Source organism: Callithrix jacchus, chromosome 17, assembly GCF_049354715.1.
Source record: "Callithrix jacchus isolate 240 chromosome 17, calJac240_pri, whole genome shotgun sequence".
Lineage (NCBI taxonomy): Eukaryota > Metazoa > Chordata > Mammalia > Primates > Cebidae > Callithrix > Callithrix jacchus.
In genome coordinates, this window is record NC_133518.1 from 64,608,575 (window position 1) to 64,635,074 (window position 26,500).

At 38.3% G+C, this 26,500-nt stretch overlaps 1 long non-coding RNA gene and 1 other non-coding gene across 4 annotated transcripts in view; one reads left to right on the top strand and one right to left on the bottom strand.

Moving 5' to 3' along the window:
• Positions 1 to 26,500, top strand: part of LOC118148846 (uncharacterized) — a 73,060-nt gene that overhangs the window by 11,673 nt on the left and 34,887 nt on the right. The gene's annotated exons all lie outside the window — the stretch shown is intronic.
• On the bottom strand, positions 1,820 to 1,953 carry LOC118149060 (small nucleolar RNA SNORA22). The gene has a single exon (XR_004736226.1). It is a non-coding gene; the product is annotated as a small nucleolar RNA SNORA22 (small nucleolar RNA).

Sequence of the window (26,500 nt, forward strand, 5' to 3'; positions counted from 1 at the left end):
TCTAACTCACAGACTGTCTTGGGATGCTAAACTGGTCGGGTTTTATAGCAACAATCAGCATCACCATTTTTATTATCATGGCAGCTAGCTTCTAGGAGAGTATCAGCTAAGTTACAAGAACTGTGGTAAGATGACTTACTTGCATTTTTCTTTTATTCTTCCATCTTATCAGAAAAGAAAAATACTTTCTTTGATGAGATGATGTATGTATGTATGTATTTTTATATACATTTAAGATATACGACATATTATGATGTACATAGACATAATGAAATGGTTATGAAAGTCAAGCAAATCAACATATCCATCACCTGGTATAGTTACCTTTTTTTGTAGTAAGAGCACCTAAAATCTGCTCTCTCCACAAATTTTCAGTATGTATACATTATTAACTAGTCTTTATGCTGTGCATTAGGTCTCTAGAGTTATTCCTCCTGCATAACTGTGAGTTTGTACCTTTCTGACCTACATCTCCGCATTTCCTCCCCCTGCCCACTCCTGCTACCTACTATTCTACTCTTTCTACATATGCAATTTTTAAAGATTCCACATTAAATGTCACCATGCAGTAGTTATTTTTATTCTGTGCCTGGCTTATACTACTCAGTGTAATGCCCTTCAGGGTCATCTGTGTTTTTGCAAATGACAAGACCTCTTTATAACTGCTGAATGATATTCTCTTCTAATATATATGTGCCACAGTTTGTTTATCCATTTATTGTTGATTGACCCTTAGGTTGTGGGAATATCTTAGCTATTGTGAACAATGCTGCAATCCACATCTAGTGCAGGTATCCCTGTGAGGTGCTGAATTCATTTCCTTTAGATATATACCAAGCAGAAGGATTGCTAGGTTATGTGCTAGTTCTACTTTTAATTTATTGAGGAAATTCCATACTATTTTTGTTGTACTACTTTGCATTTTCAGGAACATTGTACAAGTATTTTATTTTCTCCACATTCTCACCGATACTTTTATTTTTTGACTTTTGGATAACAGCTTTCCTAACAGGTGTGAGGTGATATCTCATGGTTTTGATTTGCATTTTCCTGATTTACGTGGTTTACAAATATTTTCTACCACGCTGTAGGCTGCCTTTTCATTTTGTTGATTGTTTTCTTTACTGTGCAGCAGATTTTCAGTTTAATGTAGTCTCACTTGTTCATTGTTACATTTATTGCCTGAGCTTTTGGTGTGATAGCCAAGGAAATCATTGCCAAAGCCAACATCAAGGGCTTTCTCCCTATGTTTTCTTCCAGAAGTCTTGTGTTTTCAGATCTTACATCTTTATAGCATTTTGAGTGGACGTTTGTGTATGGTATAAGTCCAGCTCCACTCTATTGTATGTGGATATCTAGTTTTTCAGCACTATTTATTGAAGAGCTATCCTTTCTTTCCACATTGTGTCTTTGTGTGGCCTTGCCAGGAATTAGTTGCCTATCTATGATTGGCTTTATTGCTGGCTCATTATTCTGTTTCTTTGGTTTATGTGTCTGTTTTTAATGCCAGTAACATATTGTTTTGATTACTACGGCTTTGTAACGTCATTTGAAATCTGTAATTGCGATAGCTCCAACTTTTTCTTTCTTAAGATTGCTTTGTCTATTCCATATGAATTCTAGTATTGAATTTTCTATTTCTTTTTTTTTAATTTTTAAATTTTCAAATCCTTCAGTACTTATTCTGAAATGAAGGCCCTATAATAAACACACAATAACACTTGCATCTTCAATTAGATGCAATTATAGTTTATGATAAAGTTCAGATAACTTTTGAAGGGATATTCTGGATCATCATATCTTTGAACACAAGGTTATTTAATGTGCTGGCTTACTGAATACATTTAAAAGGATAAATATTCCTTTCAATGCAGAGAAGAAGAACAGGCAATACTCTAGCACAGGTTCAAAGCCAAGGGAACTATAAAGCACACTTGGGTGTTCACTGTGCAATGAATTCTCTATTTCTACAAAAAACATTAAAATTTTTATAGAGATTATGTTGCATAGGCATATTGTTTTGGAGGGTATAAAAATTTTAAATATTATTCAACCTGTTAATTGTGGATATATTTTCTTCATTTGTGTCTTCTTCAATTTCTTTTATTGATGTTTTATAGTTTTCCAATTTTTCACTTTCTTGGTTGAGTTTATTTCTAAGTATTATTTTTTTGATGCTACTGTAAATGTTACTGTAAATATTTTTTGATTTTTATATAGATCATTATTGGTGTAAAGAACTGATTTTTTTATCCTACTACTTTACTGAATTTGTTTATTAGTTCTAATATGTTTCTTTGTCTTTAGGGTTTTCTCTTTATAGAATTAGGTCATTTGCAAATAGGGATAATTTTATTTCTTCCAGGAAAGGATTATATTTATTCCTGTTTTATAGATAGAAAATGTATGACATAGAAGTTGAATAACTTTACAAAAGCCATACAATTAGTAAATGGAGGGATCCAGGACTGAAATGTAGGCAGGCTGGCCCAGGATCTGGTTCTCAGAGGAAAGATAAACATGTAACAGACCACAAAACCCACTTTGAGGTGCCACTTGGTTTTCAACCACAAATGAGAACACTTTCCTATTTGTCCAAGTGAAGGTTCATCTGTCGTTTGCTTTGGGAGAGGCAGCTTAGCAGAAAATGCAATAGAATGGGAGTCAGAAGTACTGGATTCTATGTTTCTAAGTAACCTTAGGACTTTGGGCAAGTAACTTAGCACTTATCCTTTAAAAAGGGATGAAAATACCTGTCCTGTCTCGTTTTAGTGGATAGTTATTAGGATCAATTGATACCATGTGTGTGAAAAGATATTATGAAATATAAAACTCTCTACAAATATTAGGCAGAGAGAGGAGCTTGGGGAATAAAGTATGTATGTTGAAAGAATTGAGCATTTTAGGATAAGAGAGGATGTTTTGTGACCTTTCCCATATACCTTTTTCCCATCCATTCTAGTTTTCATTCCCTCAGCTTGTGATTGTTTTTTGGTCTTTCATTCCTCCTGACCCATACATTAGGAGATTTTAAATTTTTGTGTGGGTGTGGGGAGTTCTGAGGACATTAACAAGACAGGGAGAAACTCAGGATCTCACTGAGATAAGTCATTCAGACTAGAATTAGGCTGAAAGTGCATGCAAAGTTGTTTCCCAACAGCATCTTCAGTGATTTTAGCAAAAAGTAAAGATACCTGAAACTGATTGCTTTTTAAGACCCTCAAATGCTTATTGAGGTTTCCAGCTGTCTTTAGATCATATTATGTGGTGGTTAGAATTTCAAGTACTTTTCCAGAGCCTCCTACCTTGAGAGCTCTGGACAGCCTCCTGGCATCACATCAGTGTAATTTGTATATTCTGATCCCCTGGTGCCTGGGGAGTGAATGATGAAATATTCATGCTGGTGACCATTCATTTTTCCCTCCACTAAAAGCCTCTGCTATCATCCTCTTGAAAGGGAGTTATAGAATTTACCTGCTGCTAAATGCCTGTGCTCTTATGAAAATGCCTAAATCAAGTTCACAAAATTAGGTTTCCAATTTGAATCAGCTTGGAGTGGATCCTAGAAAAAACTGTTAGTCTTTCTTGTGACTTCCCTTCATTGTTTTCAACCCCCACCTGAAAACTCGTTTGATTTTCCGTTCCCAGAGTTTCATTGTTGTTGAAGTATCCGAAGTATCCTTGTCTCACAGACTGATACATTTGTCAACTCAAGTGTGATGTAGATATTTTTATATCTTACTTTCTAACATCATAAGTCTCATTTTGGATTTATGACAGTTTAGAACTTCTGGATTATCCTGGAGGTAGCTCTCATTTAAACTTATGAGACTAAAGTCACAAAAATCAAGGGTTGCTGGGCGTGCTGACTCGCCTGTCATCATCACTTTGGGAGGCTGAGGCAGGAGGATCACTTGAGCCTGGGAGTTTGAGACTATCCTAGGCAACACAGTGAGACTCCCCATCTCTATAAAAATATTTAAAATTAGTCAGGTGTGGTAATGTGCACCAGCTTCTTGGGAGGCCTTGGTGGGAGGATGGCTTGAGCCTGGGTGGCAATGAGCCATGATGATGCCACAGCATTCTAGCCTAGGTGACAGAATGAGACCCTGTCTCAAAAGAAAACAAAAAGTCAATAGTTAATTTTAAGTAAATAAATTTGTCACTCAAATTGGAAACAACCTGTAAACAGTTTAAACCGTAAATCTTGAATTCTGTGAAAACATTTGCAGTCTCAAAGGAAACTGGCTAATCCATGTTCTGCTATTTGCAGGTCCACTGCAGCCAAAGGCCATCACCTCAGACAAGCAAGCAAGGAGTGAATAGCTAGGTATTCACTGTGTTGTGTGTTTCCTGTGATGCCACATCTCAGTTTAGGTTCTTGAGATGAGGGTCTAGGTGCAGGTAATATATTTGGGAGATGATCCCAGGAAACAAGGTAGAGGCAGAGGTAGAATGAGAGGTGAGGAGGATAAGTCAGCAACAGCAACAACCATAAAAAAAAAAGTGTGTGTTACTGATGTGGCCACTGTGGGAACTGGGTTTAATTCCACAGTAGACCCTCTAACGAAGCCTGCTTTCAAAAGGCAAGATGCTGGGTCAAGCGTCCACTGAAACCTTTCCCCCACTCTTTAATGGCTGTCTCCCAGATTATAAAGTGCCGTACCCTTCTGGCTGCTGCTGCATAGGGGCTAACACAGTTCTTGAACTTTGGAGGAAGCTCTGAGACAAAAAAATAGAAAGAGAGTAGAAAGCCTCTGTTACAGCTGCTTACAAATAAGAGGTGGGAAACAAGGTAGAGAGAGGGGCTTGGGGCCTAAATTACATATGTTGAAAGAATTGAGCATTTTAGGATAAGGGAAGATGTTTTGTGACCTTTCCCATATGCCTTTTCCCATCCATTCTAGCTTTCATTCCCTCACCTTGTGATTTTTTTTTTTTTGGTCTTTTATTCCTCCTGACCCATACATTAGGAGACTTTAATTTTTTTTTTTTTTTTTTTTTGAGACGGAGTTTCGCTCTTGTTACCCAGGCTGGAGTGCAATGGCGCGATCTCGGCTCACCGCAACCTCCGCCTCCTAGGTTCAGGCAATTCTCCTGCCTCAGCCTCCTGAGTAGCTGGGATTACAGGCACGCGCCACCATGCCCAGCTAATTTTTTTTGTATTTTAGTAGAGACGGGGTTTCACCATGTTGACCAGGTTGGTCTCGATCTCTCGACCTCGTGATCCACCCGCCTCGGCCTCCCAAAGTGCTGGGATTACAGGCTTGAGCCACCGCGCCCGGCAATTTTTTTAAAATTAAAAAAAAATTAAAAAAAATTTTTTTGTGGGTCAAAAGCATCTGCCACAAAAGCATCTGCCACAGTTAGTTCCAAAGGTTCTTCATATAAGGGGTATTACGGTTGCTCAAAGAGGAAAGTACAGGGTGGTAAGAGAGAAAATAAGTAGTAAAAGAAGAAGCATATAATTTTTAGGAACGTAGAAAAAGGAGGACCAGTAGTGGCTTTTGTGGGAGAGGCAAGGCTCAGTAGTGGCCCTGTGTAATGTCTTAAACACCCACAGGTTATTCACTACTTCCCACCACCCTCATCTCCTTTCTCTTCTCTGTTCCTTTGCCATACTGTTCTTTTGTCTTGGAAACTCCTCCTGCCAGACATTTCGTTAACAAATTCAACTTGACCTTTGAAGCCCAATGCAGCTAGCTCCTCCCTTGATGGCTCTTCAAATGGCACACTATGCAACCAGAATAAAACCACCCTTCCACATTCTCACACACTGTATCCATTCTGTGTTTTCATTCATTTATTTATTCTTCCGTTCAACAACTCTTTATTAAGTACTTACTACTGGCAAATAAACAGTCAAGTATTTGGATTAACTATATCTTATACCCAACCTTGTAAACCCAGGACCGTGTTTCAGCTGTCTAAGGCAGTGGTTATGTGGTTCCTAGCCCAGCAACGTCATCATTTCCTGGAAACTTATTAAAAATGTCATTTCTGGGTCCCATCCCAGATCTGCTGAATTAGAAACTCTGGGAATGGAGCCCAGCATTCTGCATTTTAACATGCTTTCCAGGTGATTCTAAGGGATGCAGTATTTTGAGAATCAGAGTATCTCCAGTAACTGGCCATATTAAGTAATCAATACATTTTCGTCGAATTGGTTTATATTTATTTAATACACTGTCAGGGATGCCCTAATCTAAAATCTTTGGCTCTTAAGAGTGATAAACTCTATTAAACAAAGGCACAAATAAATAGGACCCTTCTGTGTACCAACAGAATGATACATTCACTCATGAGGCAGTTGGCAGCTTGGGGTCTTCTCAGTGCATAGTCTACAGAAGTGTATAAACAAAGACGGCACTGCTGACCATAGCAAGATTAAGCTGCCCCCACCTCCCTTCCTGATCATTCCGCAGACCACACATCTGTCATGCCTGTGAGTGACAAGGTCTAAAGGGGGTCAGTACTTCTGTTGAGTTCTTTGTGACCTGCAAATCAATAGGAGGAAATGCCCAGTTCATGCAGGGAAATGAGTGTGCCCTCTGGAAGAAGAGAACCCTCAGGGTGATGCTTAAATCTTAAACCTAAGTTATTCCCTAGTTGGGTGTCAAGCCTTTCAGGCAACTACATCAAAACTGGTGTTTGATGATGCACAAACTTGCCAAAGTGTTCTAGTGAAGCGTAGTGTGTATATAGGTTCCTTAAAAATAAGATCTAGGCCTCTGAGTTGCTCTAGTCTGCATCTCCTGCAGCTTCTGGCTTCACTTCTCAGGGTCTGAGAAACCACATATCCCTTCACACCGTCACACTATGTCTAAACCGCTTTTAAAAGAATAGCGTAGATGCTTTAAAAATAAAAACATAACTGGAGAAATTCCAAGGAACCTTTGTAGCTTTATAAAACAAAGGTCAGGGAAGAAAACAAGCTTTTTTCAGTGTCACAGCCTGGGGAAGTACTTTTGCAATAGCAATATCTGCCTTGGGGCTCAGCATTTGTGGTTATGCTGCAGATATAATGATGCATTTTGGAAAATATACATGAGCACTGGCTGGAGGAATCCCCTGTAGATAAGAATGTTGCATTCAGTCACGATTCTTGGCATCCATCCTCAGAATGGAATCGTAACAATCTGTAATCATTTGCAGAGGCCATTTCCATCCTCTGCCTTCCAAAAGGGCTTTTCATCAAGTGGCAGAAGCAGCTTCCCAGTAGATGCAGAAGGTTAAATCTTGCCTTCTCAAAGAAATGGCTGGTCAGGGCAGGGGAGGAAATAGATAATATCATTAATGGCAAGCTTGTTTTAACCTGCCTTCCCACATATAAAAACTTAAGCATCCTCCTCAAATACTAATCTCTAGACTGCTCATTTATTCAGTTTGTATTATGTGTCTCAGACCTGTTCTTTTCATAACTAGACACATTCATCTTTATCAGTAGATAAACTCAAATTAAGTACTCTTTTAAGTTAGTTCAATAAGAATAAGTTGAGTCCTGCTAAATCAATGGATTTCAAATTACAGTGTGCAAAAGAAAACTTAAGTTCTGTGGGCAGAAAAAAAAAAACAAGTGAAACTTCATTAAAACTGCAAATGACCTGGCTTCACTTCAACCCACTGAAACTAAATTTTGACAGTGGCTGGTAGTGGGATTGGGAAGGAGAGAAGCCTGAAGGTCTGAGAACCTCTGGTTTAATCTAGATGATTGCAATGCAATTTTTGTGCTACACTGGGAGAGATGAGATATTAAATAATGATTATTTTAATAGTGATCTTCTGTGTCCAAGAGGAAGATCCTACTTAGCGTTAAATATTTGAACACTATAGCAGGAAAGCTGGAGCATGTAATGAGTTTGTCCATTTGTGATTTTATTTGGACAAGACAGCATACTCCTCAGGAGAATGGCCTTTGTACTGGTCTTATTTTGACATTTACTAATGTGTATCCTTGGACAAGTTGCTTAATCTTTTTGAGACTCAATTTCTAAATCTACAAAAATGATGAGATAATGCAGCAGAGTGGCTGGCATACTCCCTCCATGGGAGCTATTGTTACTGAGTAAGTGTATACAGAGATGAGTGAGAGATTGTTTAGAGCCATACAGGAGAAAAGTCACCTCTTAGAGCCCATGATACCTAGAAGTCTCAGAATTAAGGAAAACAAAATTGAAGTGAGCTGCAAAGCAATAGGGAATTGTGCTTAGTTCTTACAGTGAAATCTGAACAGAGATAAAGTTAAGACTTCATTCATTCATTTATTCAACACATCAAAACCTGGCAGGGGTAAACTGGGGACTTTCGTTAGATTATGCTTTGAATTTTAAATCCAGCCACACATTGAGGTTTAAACAAATGGAACCAGTTTTGTCACCATGGTCAATCATTTAAACAATTTTCTTGCTACCACTTTAAAGATTCTGTCCGCTGTTGGGTTTCCTCAAAGCTGCGTTTTAGGTCTTGTCCTCTTCCTATCCTATATATACTTTTCCTATATCATGCTACTAATGTTTATTTTATTAATTATTACCAATAATCTAACTGCTAAATAACCATCTCCAGTATAGACTTCTCCTCTGAAGTCTAGACTCATATATCTTATTGGTCTGCTCATTTAAAAAAAAATCTGGGTAACCGTAAGCCCCAATCTAAACTCATGGTCATCTCTCTACAAACCTGATCACTTTCCAGAATTCCTTGGCTAATATGGGATTTAACTGGACATGTCAGAAAACTAGTAATTCTCCTTGACATCTGCCTCTCCTTCCCTAACCTCCTTTACCCAACACAACCAATCTTCCCTCATGGATTGCAGTTTTTTTTTTTTTGAGACAGAGTTTCACTCTTGTTGCCCAAGCTGGAGTGCAATGGCACAGTCTTGGCTCACTGCAACCTCCACCTCCCATGTTCAATCAATTCTCCTGCCTCAGCCTCCTGAGTAGCTGGGATTACAGGGGCACACCACCATACCTGACTAATTTTTTCTATTTTTATTAGAAATGGGGTTTCACCATGTTAGCCAAGCTGGTCTCGAACTCCTGACCTCAGGTGATCCACCTACCTTGGGCTCCCACAGTGCTGGGATTACAGGCATGAGCCACCATGCCTGGCCAGATTGCAGATTTTTTTTTTTTAATCTCCAGAGAATAGCTATATATTCATCACCACTATTCTAAAAAAAAGCTACCATCATCTCTTGCCTAGATTTTAGTAACAGCCTATATAGCCTAATTTTCTCCTTCAATTCTGGGCTTCTCTTCAAGTCATTCCCAGTGTTCTGAAAATAAGGACCCAAAGCTTTAGCATGGCCTACAAAACTAGGCGCTTTCTAGCACAGAACTTTTGCATGGTCAATCACTTCTCTCTACTTTTGACCTCCTTGCTTTATTAACTACTATGCATCCTATGGATGTCAGCACCAGTTACTTTTTTAGGACTGTGCTAATTCCCTTCTGGTATTTTCAGATTCCTTTGTTGTGTACTCTAATAAAATAGTACTCCATTTTTTTGTTTTATTTGTCTAATTCATGTGTTTGTTAATGTGATTACCTGATTAACATCAGTATAACCTATTAAACAGTAATCTCCATGAGAGTGGAAATCATGCGTTTTATTTTTGTTGTTCATCATATTTCTTATGTGCCAAGCACATAATAGGTCCACAATAAACACTTATTGAATTAATGTATGAAAGCTTGCCTGTAAGCCCATCTATGTGTTAGGGAAGTGACCCTACCTAATTTTCCCTCTGGCCTCCTTGTTGCTAATAATTCTATGGTTATTCTGTGGCTAAGAATACAGTGAGCCGACATTATCTCCTGGTTCACTGTCCTTTCTTTGTTGAATGGGCATTTAGGAGCCTTTTATTAAGAAAATTGCTTGACAAAGTGAATAGCACTATTTGGAGAGGGAGGAAGAAAGAAGGATTAAAAATAGTCACTCTTTAGAAAAAAGTTCAGTGTCCAGTCCTTGACACTTTGGAGGAGCTTTCAGAGAAAAGCATGCTTTTTAATACAATCATCAGTGACCCAAACTGAATGTGAGTTTTCTTATTCTGTGAGATGAAATAGACAAGTACTTGCGTTTTTTAATATATCTTTGCTTTTGTCTTAAGGGAAACCAGCCTTCTAACTAAGATAGATTTTTACGTCTTTTTAATCCATGCCAAGGGAAATAAAAATTGGATCATATTTGCTGAATACCTACTAGTGTTTTTTTTTTTTTTTTTTTTGAGACAGAGTTTTGCTCTTGTTACCCAGGCTGGAGTATAATGGCGCGATCTCGGCTCACCACAACCTCCGCCTCCTGGGTTCAGGCAATTCTCCTGCCTCAGCCTCCTGAGTAGCTGGGATTATAGGCATGTGCCATCATGCCCAGCTAATTTTTTGTATTTTTAGTAAAGATGGGGTTTCACCATGTTGACCAGGATGATCTTGATCTCTTGACCTCATGATTCACCCTCCTCAGCCTCCCAAAGTGAATACTTTCTATTTTTAAGACACTGAGCTATGTTCATTTGATTAAAAATTGACACTGGTTATGCATTAGAATGATTTTTACAGGTCCAAAGAGACTTTTGCAACCTCTGGTCCTCAATGGGGTAAATGGACTAGAGGGAAATAACCACCAGAGGAAAGCATGGCATGACATTTAAACAATTTAGCAATTTTGCCTGGTAGTGAATTAATTATACTGCCCAGTTGATCCTTGGCTTCAATACTGACTTAACTTTCAGGGTTTAAGAGTTAATTTTAATTTGGATGTTTTTACTGCCAGATCAGCTTTGATTTCTGACATCTTGGTTTGGTGAATTTCAAAGTAGTTTCTACAGAAAAAGGAGTGAGCAACCAAGAGGTGGTCAGTGATGTGGTTTGGGTTTCCACCATTGGAAGTACATTGATGTTTAGTGACCTTTGTTAGCTGCTGCTCAAATTTCTCTCTGTTAGCTATCCTCTGTCACTTGCTGTATGACGTGTGGGGTCTCCAAAATAGTGCTAAGAAAAAAGTTTCCACCAGAGCTTCACAAAAGCATGGGTACCTGTTAATTAGTTTCATTTTCAGGGGAGCTTTCAATGAAACCACTAATGTGGCATGAAAATTCAAAGGTGTCTGGGAGAATCTCCTATTGGTTGGGAGTAGCAGATGGATGAAAGAAAATACATGAGCTGTACTGTAACCCTTGGGTCTATTTTTTTTTTCTTTTAATCTGACCTTGAAATTTATTTATATCAAGCCATAAATAACTCCCAGGGCATTTTGCTCCAATGTTCACAGCTTATGCTTTCAGCCAATGTTATTAGTATGAATTGTACTTTCTTCCACAGACTCAGAAAACACCCCCAAGACTCCAAGATACCCCAAATTTTATTTAATTCATTTTTTCTGCGTTTTGAAGGAAAATCTTAAAAGAATAGGGATTCTGGTATTTAAAAATTTATGTCTGAGCAATGTGCTAGGTCTTTTACATATGTGATCTGATTTACAGGTGTTTATATAGAATGTGGTTGTGCAAATACAGAAAACATATTCTGCAAAATTGTGCTTTAAAAAGAAGCAGTATAATAGAACAATAGACTTTGGGAAGACCACTCAAAACCTATTCAACTTTGCAGTGCAAACACTATCTTAATTTAAAAAATACCAGCTTAGTTAAAATAGCATAGACTTCATCTTTTTTTTAAAAAAGGTAAAGGTGGCTTGATGGACTGAGGCATAAAGAGGGGCTGCAGCTGCTGAGTTAAGGGAAAATTGCTAGATAACAATTTCAAAGCAGAGCATACAGCAAAACTGAGCCAAGAGGCAGAATGTAGGGAGAAATTAACATAACATGCGCTACTCTATGCCTCTGAGGCTTGCTGTACTTAGCTATGTTGGTGTACTTTGCATTCAGCTGTACTTTCTTAGCGGTGCAGGATATCATAGGCTGGAAAAAAAGTCAATAACCAATATGACCTCTGCGTTATACTGGCATAATTCCCTGTATAGCAATCACACATAAAATAATTCAAACTATAAAAATAAGCATTGTAGAAGAGCAGAGGATAATTATTATAATAATCTTTTTGGAGATTGGCAGACACACACACACACACACACACACACACACACACACATATACTTTGTATAACTGAGAAAACCAAGGAAAGAACATCCCCAATTTCATTCAGTTGTAGAGTAAAGCTAGGTCTGGGTTTAGAGCCAGGTTTATGCTTTTCTTCACCTAAGGGATCTCAGGCATTTTAAATGTTAAAATTCTATGATGCCTCTGGGGAAGAGGGTAGAAAGTCAACATATAATAAAGGTCTAGTCTGTACAAGCACTGAAATACACATTCACACACAAATTTCTTCAGGTTTCTTGAGGTGGATTATTATTCTCTTTAAACAAAAAGCCTGTGTTTCTACCCAAATCACACTCACACTGAATAGTTGATTTGTATTATTTCAGTTTGTAAAACCCTTCCTCTGCCCACGGTACCATTTGGTCCATCATGGCAGTACAAGGAAAGAGAGAGGAGTGCTTGTTCAATTGTAATTCTAGAACAAAGCCACTAAACGTCAAGATCTTTCCTTTTATGTCACCATCATGCTATCAGAAGGAAGATAATTAGTTATTAAGATGTTAAAAAAAAAGAAATCTCACTATAATGTCAAAGTTTGACATTAACAGTTAATTCTACACCCTATTCCTTCAAAACGACCACAAAGTTAGCAAATCATCATGAATGACATCCTGTTTCTAGAATCAAAAGGTTTGTTCTAGACCTATTATTTGCAAGGTGTGTAGTCTCATGAAACTAAAAAATGACACTGAAATGATAAGAATGAAAGCTTTTTGTAAACTGTATGGCCTGATTCAAATCTAAAATATGTATTATCATGATTCCTCGTAGTCTTCTCTTGGTCTCATTACATATAATACTGACTGGTTTCTTACAGCATCAGTACTGAAGTGTAAGTCATTTGAGCTTGCAGGGATTTCTAAGTATTGTCATAGATATTTATAATTGGAAGGGACAATAGCAATTACAGAGTTCAGAGCCTTAATTTTGTAGATGCTGAAACTGAAACCCAACAAAGTGAAGTGTCTTTCTAAAGGTCACCCAGATACTTAACAATTCCTTGATGTAAGTTTATTCCCTGATATAAATTATCTTTAATTTCTTTCTGAGAGAGGGTTCCATTCTCAGGCTTGTCAAAATTATTCTCCATCAAACAAACAAATGAAAATCAAACTGAACACAATAGACATGTTTCTGTTCTTGGACCTCACCTCATGAAATTGGAAATCTATCTATAAAATAGGTCTAGATTCAGCTGAATTGCCTCTGTTTTTAGCTTCACGTCATCTCTAAAGACTTGAATCTTGTTATGACATCTCACGAATCTGAAATCAGACAGGTTGAATAATTTGCTTTCTACAAAATGATTGGTTTCTAGTTTCCAGTAGAAATAGGTTCATCCTTTTGTTTGAGAACATTTGGAAGTCAAATATTTGAAACCCTATGTTATGCAATATTATATCTTTATATAAAAATAAGATACAGAAAATTACTTAAATACGAAAAAGGATGAAAAGTAGGTCCTTGATTTCAAGGAAGTTTATTTCAGAAATCATGTGTCTGTACTTCTTGTTGAAGCTAAGATAAAGATGGGTAACCTTATTTTGATCCCCAATTACTAACCTTTAGCCTCAGCTCATTTTTCCTATCACTTATAAAAATCAAGGTGACATCAACTTTTCCTTAAACATTGAAGTGTGTCACTGGAAGTGCCTTTTTCTCTAGATTAATTAGCAAAATTCTTTAGGGAAACAAAAAGCCATCCTGAACAAATTAGTTCAAAATACTAAAACTGGAAATGAAATGACTAGTATGATACTCTAGGACCCTGGAGTATCAACGAGCATTTTCCTCAGGTTTGGTTATGTCAAGTAATTTTTTTTTAAAAACCACACACAAAATGAAACAATTCAGATTAAGGTATAAAAAGAAGCTTCTTGGAGGTTTATAACTTAAGTGTGAATGTCCCTAGAAAACTCATCAGAGACAAACTCTGAGAGGCAAAATAGTGGCTTTTTGAAAAGGATTGGAACAATTTTTTTGTAAAGAACAAATGGTAAACAAAACCATCATTAGCTGCATTTTGCCTTCCTTAATGGGCAAGCAAATGCTCTTTAAATTTTTCCAAAACTATACATTCTTATATTCCTGGAAAGATAGATTGTTTCCTCTAAAATCTAACAGAGGGCTGATACAATTATATGGGAATTCCAGGGAAAGTAAAAACCAACTCTCTTACCCCTGCTCTACTAATATAAACAGAAACAAACAAAAATTAAAATTCAGCAAAAATGAAATCCATGGATATGTAGATTTATATCTATAACAATAAATAGAAGACAAATAACTTTTTCACTTAAAGAATCTTAGGAAATTTTAACTGACTTCCTAATGCTTGAACAATGCCGCATGAATGAGTGGCGCGATGCCTCAAGGTTTTAAAAAGCAGACTTTTTTCTGAGGTTTAGTTGCTCCTATATCATGATATAATCCCTGTCTCTTCCTGATTTCACACCACCACACCCCACACCCCACAATCCTTGATAATGAAAGCTGTAGGAGGGACTTTGATTTCATTTTGTTTTATTTTGGGAAGTTTTTCTGATTGTAATATTTTGTATGTTTGTTTTGAGACAGAGTCTTGCTCTGTCGTCCAGGCTGGAGTGCCGTGACATAATCTCGGCTCGCTGCAACCTCCACCTCTCAGGTTCAAGCGATTCTCCTATGTCAGCCTGACGAATAGCTGGGACTACAAGCGCACACAATGCCCCTGGCTAATTTTTGTATTTTTAGTAGAGACAGGGTTTTACCATGTTGGCCAGGCTGCTCTCAAACTCCTGACCTCAAATGATCTGCCCTCCTCGGTCTCCCAGAGTTCTGGGATTACAGGTGTGAGCCACCATGTCCAGCCTTATAGTTCTTAACTTTAATGTTCTGAGATCATAATTTCTTAGCAATTCAGACTCCCAAGTGTTCCTAATTGCAATACTTTAAAGGTTCCAAATTAACTCAATTTTATATAACAAATAATGAAACTACACATTCCAGGGACAGGACTATAAGAAAGAGTGTGGAGATGAATAATAGGACAGAGATATTCCAAAACAACTAGCCAAGGCAATGAAGATTCATTATATAAATCCCATGTCATTTAGCTAGGCAGGTTTCTGATTGGGGTCTAGAAAATGAGCTAGAAGGGTAGAATAAAACCTTTGCTTCTTAGATAGCTATCAACTCTATACATATTTCTTCTAGACTAACACATTCTAGATCTCTCTCTCTCTCTCTCTTTCTCTCTCTCTCTCTCTCTCGTAAGGGATCAGAGGAATGGGGGATATTAACATGATATTTTCTCAAGGAACACTTTTTGCCTAGCACCCACATTACCTCATTATATTGCTTTTTCTCAGAAGCCTGCACACAGGAGGCTGTGACAGCAGAGTATGCAATCCAATAAAAGGTCAAGGGTTCAGTTATACTATTTCCATAGTGATTCTTAGTCTGATCTATACACAGCACTCACCCTAAGTAAAAAAGAATGCAATCTGAAGTGATTAAGAAACACTTAGAAGATGATTTACCAGCCACTAACATGCACAAAAATGGATCAAGTGCCATTTAGCCAAGAACACTAATTCCAAAGCACAGGAAAGATGAGAAAAGTGAGAGAAGCCACCTCTATTCAATGAATGGAGTAATTATTCCATAATCTTTTATCATTGTTTTTTCTTAAAATCGTCAAAAAGGGCTCAGTTAGACAATGGAAAATTATACTTGTGGCACACATTAACATAGCTTTTAGCAAATATAAACACATACAAAACCTGATTCTCGCTCTGATCTGAAGGTCATGCAAGTCTGTAATTTACCAACTTGAGTTTTTAATGCATAGACTAATTTGGAGCCCTGCATTTCTCTCTCCATGTGCTCACTATTTACTGGAACTTATTGTTAATCCAACAAGAGGCTAAGCATGTCAGTAAAAAAACCAAATGAGTTAAGACCCTGCCATCAGAGTTTATTAGTGATAATAGCACTAGAAAAATAGCAACTTCAACTTGTCAATTGCCTCTTTTGTTCCCAGCACTGTGCCTGGGACTTTGCACACAAAGCCTTATTTAATTTTCCGGTGGACTCTGTGATGTACCTATTATTATCTCTGTTTATGTATAAAGAACTGAGACTCAACAGGATTAAGTAACTTGTTCGATACCAGGTTTTGTGCCCCTGATCTCTAGGGCCCCGAATCCTGCACTTTTTTTCTGCTATTCCAAACGTCTTTCATTAACTTTTACTCTAACAGGAGAGATTAGGTGAGACATATGATTGCATGTAAGTAGGCTTTGCAAACCAATGATTGCAGATGTGGTTCCATTAACATTATTGTCTAAATCTCTGTAGTTCTGGATGTCCTGTGGCACCAGTGACACTACTGTGATTTGTTGACAAATCAGCCCTTCTTGTTGCTGACTAGCTGAGGCAGGGGTCTGTTGCCCCATGCTCTTATGGTTCCATAGCTGAGAAGCTGAATTCCTTTCCAAGTCATGTTGGCCATTGATCTTCTGTAGGTACTGGTGTGATCAGAATCTGTCTTGTCTGACATTGGTAAAATTGCAATACTGGACCTCTGGTTAATGAAATGCATGCCCAGGTACTTAGAAAGGAGTATGATGATGTCTAAAACTTACTCTGAAATACATACAAAATTAGATGTATTAATGGATCAATAGATGAATAGACATGTGATAAAGCAAATAAAATACAATGTTAATTGCGGACTGTAGGCCATGGGTATGTAGATGTTCAATATAAAACTTCAGCTTTTCTTGATACTTATACATTTAAAAAATAAAATATGGAGAAAAATCGCAGTAGTTTTACTGTGTTTCAAAACCAAAGAAACTCAATAGTCAAGTCTGCATAATTAAAAACAAAATTCAATTTGTGACTTATTTGGTTTGGGATAGAAGAGAAGTCTCCCAGTGAGATGTTCCCTCCAAAGTATTGTAGGAGCAAAAGAATTCTTTCCATCCCTCTCCAAAGTTTTCATAAGTTGGGTCTATAAAACAAACTGAAAATGAACAGATTAGAAGGAAAAAAAAGGGATACAAATGTGTTTATGTGCATATGAAGGTGGGAGTCATACAAAAAGGGTGAGATCAAAGAAGAGCCAGATGACTGAAGTTTTATACTATCGAGTTCCAGACAGAGTAAGGGCTTGGAATTTCTGGGAGTGAAGGAAGGAGGTGGCATAACGGGTGATGAGAGAGAAAAGGGAGAAAATCAAGGCAACCAAACTCCATCTTGTAAATACCAACAGAAATCTTGCAGGTAATCTCAGAGCTGAAAGAATAAGTGGTGGCCTGTGGTAAAGTGTTTCCATCATTTAAAGTGTTGGACTTTTAATTCTTTGCCTGTGAGTTGTTCTAGACACGAATAAGGAAGACTGAGAAAAAGCTTGTTTACATCTATTGTTTACTTCACGTCATTAATATAGGTCTACATATCTTCAGATGCAAATCTCCCCACAAAAAAACAGTTTTTCATGGTTGTTCTTGTGTTTGCAGCCCGTTCGAATAGACACTCAAAATAAGCCAAATAAGTATATTTTGGGGTTGAGTATTCTGGTTTCTTTCAGTATTATGATAGTGTTCCACAATGAGCAGATCTGTGCAAACCTACTCCCAAAGGCAAAAGAGCTGAGAAACTGAAGAAAAGATGGCCAAATCCAGTTGTTTAGAAAGAAGCATTTAACAGGATTTAGAAACAGAAGCGATGTCTCAGGTGTGCACGAGAAAGTGAATTACTGTACCCGCAAATCAGAAAGTATCCCTTATACATCAAGCTGTTAGATTGAAGACATGTGAAGCTGGTCACGTCTTTCTTGCAAAATGGTGACCACCGTGGTGGTTAGATAAGCGTGTTTACGGTGGGGTATCTATGCTAAGGGCATTACTTAAAGAACTTGCTGCGAACACTGAATTATGCAGAGGTTAAACGTTGGTCCTCCTGGCAGTTTTTCTTTAAGATGGCATCACTCTTACTATGCAACACTCTGTTTTCCCAGAAATGGCGAATCTGCTTCTTTAATTCCCAGATACAGCCTTTTTCACCTAGGGCACATACCGCCTCAAGGGTTGAGTTGAGTTCAGGTATCTACACACGCCACTCTACCATAGTCCACAGTGTTCTTGAGCTCTGTTCCCGGTCCTTCCCTATTGTGTCAGCTATTTTAGGGCAAATTTTATCACAAAGCCTCATTGTTTTTTCGCTTTCTGTAATATACCTTTTATTGTGGCCACCCCATTCCATAAGATATTTGAAAATATCTGAATTCCATGAACGGGGAGGGGTTGAGGTCCAAGTGTTCTTGGTAGGGGGGTCCTCGGATACCTTTAAATCAGTGGCAGTGAATAATTAATCAGAAAGGAGATGTTGCTATTGGACATTTCTTAGGAGATTCTGAGTTCCAGTCTTCCCCAGATAAAACAAACTGTTAACACCATTAGAAAAATGGGCAAAGGACTTGAAGGGCAATTCACGATAAATAATATTCAAATGGCCAATACACATACAAAAGGTGCCAATTTCATTAGTCATTGGAGACATAAAAATTAAAACCACAATGTGAAGCTACAATGTACCCACAATAATATTTAAAATTGAAATAATATGAAATGTTGGCAAGAATGTAGAAAAAGTGAAAGTCTCATAAACTGCTGGGGGAGTGTAAATTGGAGCAAATAATTTGGAAAACTATTTGGCAATGTCCACTAAAGCAGAAAAGATTTTTGGGGCTCAGAAGACAATACTCCCCAAATGAAGTTCTCAGAAGTGGCCTTTGAAGCAAGTTTCTCTTTGTCTTTCTGCCCTCCTGTCTCTGGTCCCTCCATCTCCCCCACGGCTAGCCATAGAAACTAGAATCCCTCTTCCCCAAGGTGAGTCAAATTAACAAAACCCCATTTACTCAAAGATAGCCATAAAGCCTAGAAATATTACTCTAATTTTTCTCCACCTTCCTGTGTAAAAACTGGCCAAAATTTATTTGACTTACTTGATTTAGGTCATAAGACCTCCATTCCAGGGAGGGTCCCACTGCAAAGAGAGGCCAGGACAAATCCAGACAGACAAGCATTGCTGTTTCCCTACTCAGTCTGTTAGCATTAGATCTTACCATTTTGGCCCAATCATACTGCTACCCAGCTGTCTATACTTTGTTAAACCTAAGCATAAAAATGGACTGCTTTCCTGTATCTTTGTGTATTCATCTCGAAGGCTTCCATGTCATATAAAAATATGATCTAATATGTTTGTGAGCCTTTTCTCCTACTAATCTGCCTTTGTTAGTTGATTTTCAGCAAACCTTTAGAGGGCAGAGGGGATGTTTTCCAGCAGCCCTACACAATACAAACTTTTAATTAATAATTACATTTTTAGCTGTGTATCAACAGAAATGCCCCCATATGTTCACCAAACAGAATCGATCGGTACATTTTTAGCTATATTTCAACAGAAATGCCCCCATATATTCACCAAAAGACATAATAGGAATGTTTGTAGCAGCATTATCCATATTGGCCCCAAACAGAATGTATCTCAAATGTCCATCAATAGTAGAATGGAGAAATTAATGGTGCTGTATTCGTATAATGGAATACCATACAATAATGAAAATGAGAGAACTATTGCTACATGCAAAAACATGGATGGATCTCACAAAACAAACATTGATCAAAAGACATGAGACACAAAAGAACATGCCTGGTGTGCTTCCATTTATGTAAAGTACAAAACAACCAAAACTTATCTATGGTGTTATAAGTAAGGGGAGTAGTATCATTCCAAAGAAGAGGTGGAAGTAGGTAGTGAATAGTAACAGTGAGAGTTTACAGTGTTTGCTTTTTGAAGTAGTAGTAATTGCATGGAGGCACGTACTTGAAAAAAATTAACCTGTCCACTTCAGTTCTGTACATTCTAAATATATGTTATATTTCAATAAGCTGCTGAATATAAGTCCTAGGCCAGTAGTTTTATTAAAAAAAAAACTGGTAAGAATTTAAATAAGGGTACATGCAATCATCAGAAGAGGCTGCAGGACTTGGCTGGCAGGGAAGGGGACATGGAAGGATGCTAAAAGGGAAAGTGAGCCTGCCCCTGGATTTCCCTCGGGGTTGCGATGTGATACAAACATTTATTTCCCAATGCTTTCCAGCCAGGAGTGGCAACGTTCCCAATGTTAACAATGTATACTTTTGAACACTAACATTTTCATTCATTCTTCAAGTGTTTTTTGGGTGCCAACCACGTACCAGACTCTGTTTTGGGTGCTGAGGATATAGCAGTGAATAAAGTCCTCTGTTCTGTCGCAGCATGTATTCTAATAGGGGAGTCAGACAATAAACAAGATAAATAAGTTTATATATAAGGATTTGCAGTGATAAGTGCTGTCAGTTGAAAGGTTAAATAACAGATGCTGTAACTCAAATAAATTTAAAGTGGGTTTCATTCTGAGCCACGCTTTAGGACTAATAGTCTGAAAACACAGACTCGACACAAACCAAGAATGTGTCTCTGAGTGGGCTACACAAGACACACTATTTGTATATTTCTCCTACTTAGAAATGGGATAACAGGGTAGTGAAGCAAATTGTTGCAATTCCGAATGGTGCTCATGACATTACAGAAGATAAAGTAATATCTCCCTTTTGGTTGAAATCTTTCAAAGAAAGACTTGAAGACCAAGCAATATAATTTGAGGGATTCAAAAAGGACAGATCACTTTTCTTTAGCATTATATAGTATAAGGGAACAAATTAGAATTCTGAAATGAATTCTAATTGTTCCATTCTTCACTCCTATACAGAATGCCATCATCTGATTTGTCGGAGAGAATGCAAAAGTTCCTGTATTTCCTCTGGGGATTTGAAAGGCTCTTGTCTTATGCTAATATCTCTTAATTTCACAGAGAAACAAGACGGTCATTGCAATTAAGATATTTCCTTCGGAGCTGTCTAGATGTGATGATATGCTGTTGCATAGTCAGCAGTATTTGTGAGAGGACTTGAGTTGTGCAGAATATTAAATTTGATGTCTGATACAGTTTGAATGTGTGTCCCTGCCCAAATCTCACATTGAAATATAATCGTCAACGTTGGAGGTGGGGCCTGGTGGAGATGATTGGATTTTGGGGGTAGATTTGTCATTAATGATTTAGCACCATCCTCCGTGGTACTGTCCGGTTGGTAGTGAGTGAGTTCTTGTGAGATCTGGTTGTATAGAAGTGCGTAGCACTTCCCCTTTTGTTCTCTTGCTCTTGCTTTCAGCATGTGATTTGCAAGCTGCTACTTTGTCTTCCCCCATGATTGTAAGCTTCCACAGTACTCTCCAGATGCAGATGCCAGTATCATGTTTCCTGTACAGAACTATGCACCAATTAAACCTCTTTTCTTTATAAGTTACCCAGTTTCAGGTATTTCTTTATAGTAATGCGAGAACAGCCTGACACAGAAGATTGGTACTGAGGAGTGGGGCATTGCTATAAAGATACCTGAAAATGTGGATGCAGCTTTGGAATTGAGTAACAGGCAGAGGTTAGAAGAGTTTGGAGGGCACAGAAGAAGACAGGAAGACAAGGGAAAATTTGGAACATCTTACAGACCTAAATGATTGTGACCAAAACATTAATAGAAATATGAACAGTGAATGGCAGCTGATGAGATCTCAGATGGAAATGAGGAGTTTATCAGGAACTGGAGCAAAGGTCACATATGTTATGCCTTAGCAAAGAGCTTGGCTGCATTGTGTTCATGCCCTAGGATCTATGGAAGTTTGAACTTGAAAGTGATGATTCTGGTATCTGGTGGAAGAAATTTCCAAACAGCAAAACGTTGTACAGTTTAGCTGCACAATAATTAGTCGACAGCATCTGGTAAGATCCTTTCTATGAGGTTCAAGAGATTAGCTGATGTCTTTTGCAACAGATGTAGTCCCTTGGCTGGAGATCATGATACTTAAGATCCTCATCTTCTGGAGGAACTCTGTAAAAAGTCTTTTATCAATTTAAGTTTTTGGAAGAGAAGGTCAGTTAATTCTTGACAGTAACAAAGTTTGGTTCACATAATCCTCCATAATCAACAAGTTTGGTTCATATAATCCTCCATCCAATAGGTCGACCTGTAATTATCTCATGTGGGGATAATTGATGTGTTCCAAAAGGAGTTGCTGTTAGGTTAAGCAAAACTGATGGAAGAGCATGGGACCAAGCAATATGAAAATCTCTTAATTTTTCCAACTGAGTTTTTATTATTCTGTTTGTTCATTCCACTAATCCAGAGGACTAGAAATGGTGTGCACAATAAAAATGTTGAAAAATTGGCCAGATTTTACAAATTGAATGTACTATCTCTCTCATGAGTTTGTCTATCACTATGTAATTCAGAAGAAATTCTCCGAGAGAGAATTATCCATTCCAATAAATATTTTCCTACTGCTCATACTGTGGCTCTTCTGTAAGCAAATGCTTCAACCCAATTAGAAGGCATGCAAGTTGTAACCTGTACATATTTATAGCCTTGGGTTGGAGATAATTGGATAAAATCCATTTGCCAAATAATGAAAGATCCAGTGAGCAAAGAAAATTACCCTGGAGATCATAAAGAGGCTTCCCTGGATTATATTTAGGACAAATTGGGTTATTTTTCATAAAATGTATAAGCAACTGTGGGTAAGGGTTTCCAGTATTGTTTTTGCTAAGCAATCATTTTATCAGGTCCCTAGTGAATGGACTCCTGTTTGTACTATAACATAGAAAACTGAAATCTTGTAGGTAAAAATAGATCTGTCATTGACTCCATACCATGGCTTACAAGCAGGGGAGAGGCACCTCCCACCCCCTTGGTTAGCCATATCTGTTTTTCCCTCTTTGAAGCCTTGTCCTAAGCCTCTTGGAGCTCCTTCTTGATAGAGCTTATTTTAAACATAGGTGCCTCTATAGTTCATCCAATAATTGGTGTTAAGTGGCCCTTTCTGGCTGCTGCATCAGCAAAGTAACTTCCTTTATTCTCTCAGAGTCAATTTAGGAATGTTCAGGAATCTTAACAATAGTCCATTTTCCTTTGTTTTGGTAATTGGTTGGCTTCCAGCACATCAGAAACCTGAAAGCCATGTTTGATGGGTTGTCTAAAGGAGGTTAAATATACTTGTTTCCATAGCATTCCAAAGTCGTAGGCTACACCAAAAGAATAATGGCTGAGTATAAATTTTAACTGTTCGATTTTTTGCTAATTGACATACTCTGATGAGTACTATTAACTAAGTTAACTGTAATGATTTTACTTAGGGTAAGGGATTGCTCTCTATGATGTTCACAAGGGGCAAATGGCAGAGCCTGCCTGGTATTCCCCAGATTTATCCCCTAGATAGGGTCCAGTGAATCAGATAACATCCGATTCCATTTCCAGTGGTGTCCAGTAGTGTTCCAGTCCTGCCTCGACATCAAAAAGCTCATCTGTGGCCGGGCGCAGTGGCTCAAGCCTGTAATCCCAGCACTTTGGGAGGCTGAAACAGGTGGATCATGAAGTCAAGAGATCGAGACCGTCCTGGTCAATATGGTGAAACCCCCGTCTCTACTGAAAACACACAGAAAATTAGCTGGGCATGGTGTGGCGTGCCTGTAATCCCAGCTACTCAGGAGGCTGAGGCAAGAGAATTGCCTGAACCCGGGAGGCGGAGGTTGCGGTGAGCCGAGATCGCGCCATTGCACTCCAGCCTGGGTAACAAGAGGGAAACTCCGTCTCAAAAAAAAAAAAAAAAGGCTCATCTGTTAGTTAAATATAGTCGTGAGGTTTTTCATCAGATGCTTCAGGAAGTTATGTTGCAGGATTAGGAGTATTATAGCAAGAGATGGTAATATGTGAAGCAGAGAACAAAAGTACTTTATAAGAAACCAGTCTGTTAGCAGAAAAGCGTTGTGTATTATGTGAATTCAAAAAAAAAAAAATGTCTACAGAATGAGGTACATATTTGCTCAGGGGAGCCTCTGTTACAATTTCCTGAGTGGGTTCAACAAGCAAGACAATGGCTGAAATAGCTTTCATGGAAGCGGTCAGCCCTCACGCTATAGAGTAATTGATGACTGTACTAACAGTTAGGTCTGTTGCTCTGTGTTTTGAGGTTAGAACGCCCAGAATGCTGCCAGAGCTCTCAGGAACAAAAAGAAAAAATGGCAGTTAGTAATTTGGAGGGCCTAAAGCAGGGTCTTTCATGAGATTTTCTTTTATTTCTTAAATAATTTGTCCTTTCATTGTTCAGTGTCGTAGGTCAGGTCAATCTTCTTTTAACAATGCATATTGTGGCATGAGAGAAAAATTGGAGATTCAGCTACAGTAGTAGCCAACAAAACCTGAAAACTGACTTTACTGTCCTAATTTTTGGAGTGAGGTATGCGGGAATTCCAGTTACTTAGTCACTTAGTCTGGATTTATATGTAGTTTATCCTTAGAAATTAAAAGTCTCAAATATTTTACTTCTGTTAAGCAAAATGTGGTATCCTCTTTAGATACCTTATGAACTCCTTTTCTGCTAATTGTCCCAACAATTACAGGAAATCATTTAAACAATCTTGCAGATTGGCGGATCATAATGAGGAGTCATCCACATACTTATACTAAAGCAAAGTAAAATTTCTTTCAAAATTTAGTTTAGTCAATTCAGCCCTACTTGAAAAAGCAAGGTCCGAATCCCGGGCAACTCACCATATATACCTAGCGGCTCCGCGGAGATAATTGGTTAGAACACATTGAGTTTGTTCTGGTACCAAGTTCCAAGCCCAAGAAAACAAGTCCTGCTGGAATCCTGCCAACTACTCTATCTGTTGACGAAAAGGCTGAATAATAGGCACTAACTTAAATTTAAAGTGAGTTTTATTCAGAGCCAAGCTTAAGGACTAGAAGCCTGGAACACAGACTCAGTGCAACCTGAGAATATGTCCCTAAGTGGGTCACACAAGACACAGCTGTTGTATGTACTGTTACATAGAAATGGGAGAAGAGGTAGTGAAACAAAGGTGACATTTTTACAACTTTGATTGTTGCTCAATGACACTGTATGTAAGATACAGGAAATATGCTAACATATACAGGGTAGAAGGTTAATGAGCATGTTGCTGTCTTAGTGTCTGGTGGAGGATGATTGATTCTATTCTGCTTTTGTGCTTCATTTGATAATCAAGGTTGTAATCAGTACACGAACTATTGGACTGACTCCAGCTTTGCAGGCAGGAATTCAGCTTTAGCTGATATGCCTACTTTCATTACCCATATGTCCAACCTGCAGCCATCTTGGGCCTCTTCTAAAAGAAATGTTTCCTTCAGATTTTCCTTTTTCTGACAGTATCAAGGAGAAAAAGATAATAATCACAGGAGTGGAGTAAGAATCATCAGGAGAAGAGGTAATTTGTAAAGTTAGAGTAATCGGGGAAGTTCTCCAGAGAAGGTGACACTTGAACTCTTGAAGGGAGTGAAGGCCAGCCATGAAGGCATTACAGGGAGAGTGTTCTAAGTGGAGGGAATGGTGAGTGCAAAGGCAGGCATGGGGCTTTGTGTGTGGACAAGTCCCCAGAGGACCATGTGACTGGCAGAGGGCAAGCAAGGGTGTGCAGCTGGAGATGATGTCAGCAAGTTAACAAGGTTAAAGCTGGGGAAGGCTTTGACTTTGTCTTTGAGTTGAGTTTGGAGCAGTGGAATGATATGACCTGGTGTGTGTTATAGGAGGTTCCCTTTCTTACGTCAGCTCAGATCTATATTCTTAGCTCTCTTGTAAACATAGATTAACACAAAGCCAAACATAAGCTTTTCTCAGGCAAGGTTTAATAGGCTTGCTGATCAAGTAGGGAAGGGATTCCAGTGCTAGTTCCTGGATGGGCTGGGCCCTTGTCATTTTAAGGAAGTCGAGATGGAAAAGGGCATGAAGTAACAAGTCGTAATATGCATCGCATGACCAGAAAATGACAGATGAGCCTGCTTCGGGTGGAGATTTTAATATTGCAATGAGACTATGATGAAGAAAAAGTTGTTGAAAGGTCAGTGCTGAAGTCCATCTTGTCTTCAGACATCTGGATCTGGTCAGTTTCTTATTAAGAATGCCAGTCTTGCTTCAGTGACCTTGGAAGGCATTACTCAAAGAGTTAAATGGTTAAGTTTCTTCTCTCACAGTTAGGAATTCAGCCTGGCCAGCCAAGTTAGGAGAGGACTCCCTTCCTGCTACGTAACTTGAATCACCACGTTAGGGGAAGAAAAACGGTAGGGGAGGAAATATATCCAGACATGTAATTTCCATCAAGACTTTGGTTACTGTGTCACTTGTCTGCCAGCACAGAGTCTCTTCCCTGTACTTCCTCAACTCTGGAAGCTTTACTGAGGGGATACTAAGGAGGAATGG